Genomic DNA, 7963 nt, shown 5'->3' on the forward strand with positions numbered 1-7963 from the left:
ACGCGTGTTGGTCTGGCCTCTGGTTTCTGTGGATGCAGGAGCTTATCTGCCTGCTGATTCCGGCGGCTTCTTGTTCTTCTTCCTCTTACTGCTTCCTAGCTGCCCGAATTCTATTTTCTTCAGGCGGGAGTAGTCCACTGGCAGCGTCTGTGTCCGGATGTATTTGACTGCTTCCTCAGTCATGTATTTCCAGTCCTCGTCCGTGAAGATCGGGTGCTTGTTTATGAGCTCCAGATCTCCACGCCTGGCGAGTTCCCTCCCGTGCAGCTTCTGGTTCAAGGGTTCGCACCCCCAGTGGAAAGGATAAGGTTTGTGAGGAAGGGGAGGGATGTTATCTACCGTGAAAGGGTAAGGATGATCATGATGGGGGTAGCTACCGTCTCGCAGGGACTCGGCGATCTTGGTGAGCACCTCCCTCACACAGTTCTTGTTGGGGAGGGGGAGGCACTCGAACGGCTCGTCTCCTTCTTCTCCCTCGGTCTCCATCGGCACTTCCTGTGTCGTCTGCGTTTCCGCAGAGACAGGAGTGACGACTGCTTCCGAGGAGGCCGTCTCCTTGTTGTCGGTGGTTTTCCCCGACTGTATGACCACCTCCCTAGCAACCTGCGTTGCCGCGTCGGCCAGGGAGGCGGTCGTTTCTGTTGCCGCGTCTACCCCCGTACAGGTGGGGGTCGGTGCCACGTCCGTCTTCGTGCGGGACGCGAGGTACAAGGCGACCCTTAGTTGAGTCACCTCCTGGCGCGTCTCTTCGAGTTCCGCTCTCAGGGCCGCTCTGTCCTCCGCCAGGGCGGATTTGAGCGCGGTGATTGCGTCCTCGTTGGCTTCCCGCAGTGCTTGGCGGAAGGCGTCCACGTCGTCTTGGTGGCGCAGCCCGCTTCCCCTACTAAGGCAGGGGGGGGGGGGGGGGGGGGGGGTGACCACCATTTCTTCTTCTTGGGCCACCTCTTCGTGTGTGGTGGCCAACTTCCGCTGCTTCCACGTCTTCCGGTAACTGCAGCTGCGCGCGTTTGCGGCGTGCGAGCCACCGCAGTTTACGCACAGCGCTGCAGTACCCCTTGGTTTGGTGCAGTTGCGTGTGTCGTGTGGTTTCCCGCACTTAACACACGCAACCACACCGTCGCATTCTTTGGCCATGTGTCCAAGCTTTTGACACTTATAGCACTGTAATTGTGCCTCAGGCTTCCGCTTCTTCTTCTTGTTGCCGCAACCGTTGCTCCCGACTGCGTTTAGCAGGAGCTCCACAGCAGCAGCAATCCTGCCTCTTCCTCCATTCCTACTTCTCGGCATGGCGTTGGGCTAGTGGCGTTGGCCGCGCGAGCGACGGCAACGATGTGAGCCGCAGCGAGTCGAGCAGCGGAGCGCGTGCGTGGTGAACTGGAGCCGAGCTCGCGGCCGCAGACTATATGTACCTGGCGCGCCAACGTCCGAGGGCTTCTCCGCGGTCATTTCCGGTGCGGTTCTCCTCTTGCTACCTGCGACGGTCGTTCGCTAGAATAGCTCTGAGCTTAGAACTACTTAAACCTAACTAACCTAAGGACATCACACACATCCATGCCCGAGGCAGGATTCGAACCTGCGACCGTAGCAGTCGCACGGTTCCGGACTGCGCGCCTAGAACCGCGAGACCACCGCGGCCGGCACGGTCGTTCGCTGCATTCATAGAGTAAATGTCTCTGGAGTGAGCATTGCGTTCTGCGCATGTTATCAACATTAAACCAGGATTGTCACGTGTTTTCGGGACTTCCCTGTGCGTGTGCGCTTTCTGCAGCGTTTGAAGTTTATAACATCAAGAGTTTTTGTTGTGTTTCACCGTTTGTTGATAGTGTAATGGCGATGGTGAATTACTGTTGTTGCTACGGATGCAAATAAAAATATGTGAAACGAGGGATAGTAACTTATCATGGGTACATACCATGTAGCTCTAATTATAGTTATCATATTATTAAGAGACACTGTATATGTTTAAAAATTTCGAGACGCATTATAATTAAGGCTTGATTCTGTAGACCTATTTTTTAAGATTTTATGACTATATACTAGATATTACGGCTCGTACAAAAGCTTACAAACAATCGCTACCTCTCGTAAATTTGCTAGTGGAACAGGAAAGGGAATAGTTAGTTGTTTCAGCAAATACTATCCTCCAACCATTTATCAGTGACTTGTCGATTGTGTATATAGATCACGCAGTTTACTATTTATTTAATAAACTGGGAGCAAGTACGTAAAATGCGTTAAATAAATACTTCAAAGTGTCACCAGTAAGAAATATTGTGCTTTAGGTCGCAAAAACGAGAAAATAAATACGCAGAAATAGCAGAAAAAAGGACGAATTAGCAGGGATATAATCGCTAATGTGTGACAAATTCGGTGTTTCTCGGACACTTGCAAAAGTGTACTATCGTACTGTCAAGTCGTTTTGCAAGACTATCACTGCAAAAATGTACGTCAGGCTCTGAAATACTATAAAGTGCCGTATCATACCGAAAAGTACCAAAAATTGAGTGTATCTGAACTGTGACACCTATCGCAAAGAAGCAGGATGTAATATCACTTGCCCTTAAAAGTTACGTGGCTAGTTTTATTCCCAGTATCAAATGGATACTGTTAAAATGTCTGCGCAACATATGTAAATGATCCACGATACGTTCGAAAAGAATCCGTCTGTACTGGGGATGTAGTGACATTCTAAATATACAGGGCGCTATACGGACAAACACAGGAAGTCCCGAGATCACGTGACCAGGCCGGCAATGTATGTTGACAACACAAAATCTGTTCTGCGCATGTGAATGCTCACTCCAGAGATATTTAGTCTATGGCTGCATTACGTGAAGTATACTCTGCGGCCGCGAGCTCGGCTGCAGTTCACCACCGGCAATGGAGGGTGAAGTTTTGACAATGCCAGCCACTCGTGGTGAAGAAACGTCAGTGAACCCATTAGACGAACGTCGGCCGAAAAACCCGAGACAGAAGAAAATAGGCAGTTTGTCAACAAGTGGCCACGTAAGCATTAACAATTTTGTACTTACCTTGGACCTAACAAAGTTACACACTCCTTCTCCTGAGTTCCCCGTACCAGTAGTTTTTCATATCAAACAACAGTTTGTACAAATAATGCACAAATGAATGGTACATACGATGTCAACAGTTATACCGGAGTGATACGAAAACTACTGGATAGCACAATTTGGATAGATTGAAACGTCCCCCTTGAAAAATTATTGAATTACTGTGCTGATAAATCTCTTACATTATTTGATTTTCAAACAGCTGAGCAAAACTGTACGTACTCAGACATTTCACTCTTTACCTATTCTGATCAACACTAAACTGACACACAATATTTTTTTTTAGCGCAACGCAATCTGACTTTCAATAATCCCTACAAAAAAATGGCCCTGACTAACATTAACTTACACCTTTCACAAATCACTTACCTCACAAAAATCTTCGTTACTCGAACTACTGCAATACAGCGAGCGCCACTACTGCCAGCTAAATAAAAGATTAAAAGTACTGAATACACTAACTACTGATAGGCATAGTTAGCAAATGAAAGATTTTGATGGAGAACCAACAATGTATTTACCTTAATAGTGTTCAAAAGTCATAATATATATAGCAGTTCATGATATCCATTCTTACAAATGTACTGTTTCTGATGGACACACGTCCAGATCATCCGCTCTCAAAAATCGCCGTCTCACTTCCCCACATCCACCACTGCTGGCGGCTCACCTCCAACTGCGCAACGCTACGCGCTGTTAACAGCCAACTGCCCAACGCTACAATGGCAAGTATTACAACAATGCCAACAAGCCACAGACTGCACAAAGCACAGCCAGTGATTTTCATACAGAGCGCTACGTGGCGTTACCAATATAAAAACCTAAACAGCCTACTTACAAGATAATAAGAACAGTCACACAGTCATTAGAATGGAAGCAACCTTTACACGCACGTAATGTGGTGTCCTGTTCATTAGATGGTGATTGTAGTTTGTGTGTTAGGAAATGGGATGTTAAACGAGGAGACAGCAGCTTTTGAACTGACTACAGAATGAAATGGAGAGAGGTAAAGGACACTGTTTTTGTGATATTATGAAGCAGTTCCAAACAAACATTTAAGTGCCATTAAAATACCTGTCACATTTTAGGTGACTGTTTCATCTAAAACCACCATGTAACTTAATTATTAGTCCATATATTTAAATAAATTAAGAAGTCACATTTAACCCCACACTAGCATGATGTTATGCAACAGTTAAATTAACTGACAGTGATTGTATAAAATACCAGTAATATTTCTTATTCCTATCGTATTCTGCAGGGAAGGAATTTGAAATGTTTCTTGGAGTCGAGTTTAACTGCTGTAAATGAGAACGCAAAATACAGAGGAGCACATCGAGAGAGCCACGAAATTGTTTCCTGACAAAAAGCTGAGTCCCAGGTAGGTAATCGTGGAGAAAGCCGACGTTGATTGTAACACAGGCGCTTGTTCGCCCGATTCTTGAGTATTGTTCATCCATCTGGGAACCCTATCCGGTAGAACTGATAGAAGAGATAGAGAAGTTCGAACGAAGAGCGGCGCGTTTCGTCACGGGATCGTTTAGTCGGCACGAGGGCGTTACGGAGATGCTCAACAAACTACATTGGCAGACGTTACAAGAGAGGCGTTGTGCATTCCGGAGAGATTCACTCTGAAATTTCGAGAGAGCACTTTCCGAGAAGATTCTGACAGCATATTACTTACCCCCACATACGTCTCGCGTATTGACCACGAGGAGAAAATTCGGGAAATTAGAGCCAGTACAGAGGCTAACCGACAATCATTCTTCCCACGCACTATTTGCCATTGGAACAGGGTTGGAGTGATCAGATAGTGGTACCGAAAGTACACTCCGCCATACACTATTAGGTGGCTTACGGAGTATGATGTAGATGTAGATATGCAGAAGCTAGGAACGGCTCAGTGGGGAACCTTAGGCTGAAATCGACGAGCTGTAAAAGAAGCTCACAATGAACGAATGAGTAAAGGGTAGGGGAAAAGAGGGGACGCACAGAGAGAGGAGTCTGCTGGACTCGAAGGAGGTCAGCGTTAATTGTTTGGTATGGGCAGACGGGAGTTGTTCAGAGGGGTTATTTTGTAGCAGAGACAGAAACTGACGAGATTCGGCGTGGCGTCTCTGTCATTGACCGAGATGCAAAATTCGCATCATAGTGGGAGAGAAGTTTCAATTCCCCCCCCCCCCCCCCCCTTCTACCCCACTGGTTAATTCAAGTAGATTTCTGAAGAGTAGCGAGAATGCTAAGTATTTTCATTGGGTGGAACTCTAAATGTCCACAGCTATTGGCTAAAGTAATTCCGACGCTGGAGAGGCAGCTCGATTTTTAGAGAGAGGGCAGGACGACATTTCGTCCTAAGTTTTCAGAAACAGCACTTCGTCTTAGATCACCACGGCCGTCTTCAGATTCTATTTGTATGTCAGTCACAGAGGCTCAGACCAAACGTCTGTCACTGCAATAATTCTTTGAGCTGAGGCTGGTAAGCAGGCACAACTTTGGTGATTACTTTTAACTTTCCGAGGCGAAGTATTTTAATTAAATTTGTGGATTCAGGAAATTCCTTTGTTAGCCAAAATCACATGTATAGTTTTTTTATTGGGAACTACCTTTGGCTACATTAATTAGCCTCCTTCAGATCAGTACCACAAAGAAAATTGCATCTAGAGAACACTATAGTACAACAGTAAATATGAAACGGTTCTAACACAAAGTACATACCACAAAAAATTTTTTTTGGTATACATCACCAATTAGCGAGACTGTTCGTCACAATTCTGTTCTACGTCTGTTCTACATCTACGTGGTTACTCTGCTATTCACAATAAAGTACCTGGCAGAGGGTTCAATGAACGACCCTCAAGCTGTCTCTCTACCGTTCCACTCTCGAACGGCGAGCCGGAAAAACGAAAGCTTAAATTTTTCTGTGCGAGCCCTGATTTCTCTTATTTCATTGTGACGATCATTTCTCCCTATGTGGGTGTCGCGACCGGAGGAGGAAACTGGTGATTGAAATTCCAAGAGAAGATCCCGTCGCAACGAAAAAAGCCTTTGTTTTAATGATTGCCACTCCATTTCACTTATCATTTCTGTGGCACTATCTCCCCTACTTCGCTATAATACAAAACGAGCTTCTCTTCTTTGTACTTTTTCGATGTCAGCCGTCAGTCTCATCTGATGCAGATCCCACACTGCACAGCAATACTCCAGTATAGGGCGGACAAGTATGGTGCACTCAGTCTCTTTAAGAGACCTGTTGCACCTTCTAAGTGTTCTGCCAACGAATCGCAGTCTTTGGTTGGCTCTACCCACAACATTACCTATGTGATCGTTCCAATTTAGGGATTTGTTATTGTAATCCGTAAGCATTTAGTTGAATTTACAGCCTTCAGATTTGTGTGACTTATCGCGTAATCGAAATTTAGTGGATCTCTTTTAGTAATCATGTAAATAACTTCATATTTTTCTTTATTCAGGGTCAATTGCCACTTTTCGCGCCATACAGATATCTTATCTAAATCATTTTGCAATTCGTTTTGGTCACCTGATGACTTTAGAAAACGGTAAATGACAGCATCATCTGCAAATAATCTAACACGGCTACTGAGATTGTCTCCTATGTCGTTAATATAGATCAGGAACAATAGAGGCCCTATAACACTTCCTTGGGGAACGCCGGATATTATTTCTGTTTTACTCAATGACTTTCCGTCTATTACTACGAACTGTGACCTTTCTGACAGGGAATTACGAATCCAGTCGCACAACTGAGGCGATACTCCATAGGCACGCAGTTAAGTTAGAAGACGCTTGTGAGGAACGGTGTCGAAAGCCTTCTGTAAATCTAAAAAATATGGAATCAATTTGACATCCCGCGTCGATAGCACTCATTACTTCATGAGTATAAAGAGCTAGTTGTGTTTCGCAAAAACTATATTTTCTGAATCCGTGCTGATGCTGACTACGTGTCAAAAAATCGTTTTCTTGGAGGTACTTCATACTGTTCAAATACAATATATGTTCCAAAACCCTACCGAAAATCGACGTTAGTGATATGAACCTGTATTTCAACGGATTACTCCTACTTCCCTTTTTGGGTATTGGTGTGACTTGAGCAATTTCCATTCTTTAGGTAAGGATCTTTCTGTGAACGAGCGGTTGTATATGGAGCTATTGTATGGAGCTATTGTATATGGAGCTATTGTATCAACTTACTCTGAGAGGAACCTGACTGGTATACAATCTGGACCGGAAGCCTTGCTTTTATTAAGTGATTTAAGCTGCTTTGCGACACCGAGGATATCTATTTCTATGTTTCTCATCTTGGCAGTTGTTCTTGATGCTGTTTAATCTTCATTGCTTATTATATAACCTGATGGAACAACGACGCGTGGAGAAGATTTCATTTTCTTGTTACACATGGAACTCAACTATTTCGTAAACTTGGGTAAGAATTGTAGTGTCACCTTACACATTTTATAAAGCAGTCATGCGCTATATTACATGTCTCATCACAATTTAAATGTCTTACAGATAACTGTACATCATTCATTCAGTTTAGTTATGTAATAATCAGTGAAGCTTCAACAAAATTATGATTACATGTCTAACCAATTGGCGATGTACACTACACAAAGAACTATTTGTGATAGGTGCTTTCTGTTAGAACTGTTTTAAACTAACTGTTTATATAGTATTACCCTCGTAGATGTGATTTTCTATGTACTACAGGTTTGTAGATGGCTAGTTAATGTAGCCAAAACTAGTGATCAGTAATATAATAAACAATAGGTATATACACTTCCGATCAAGAGTAATAAAGGATTTTTCTGAATCCTCAACTTTTAATAAACACATGTCGCTTATTTCCAATTTGTCTATGTCAAATAACAACTTAT

Source organism: Schistocerca americana, chromosome 1, assembly GCF_021461395.2.
Source record: "Schistocerca americana isolate TAMUIC-IGC-003095 chromosome 1, iqSchAmer2.1, whole genome shotgun sequence".
In the NCBI taxonomy this organism is placed as follows: domain Eukaryota; kingdom Metazoa; phylum Arthropoda; class Insecta; order Orthoptera; family Acrididae; genus Schistocerca; species Schistocerca americana.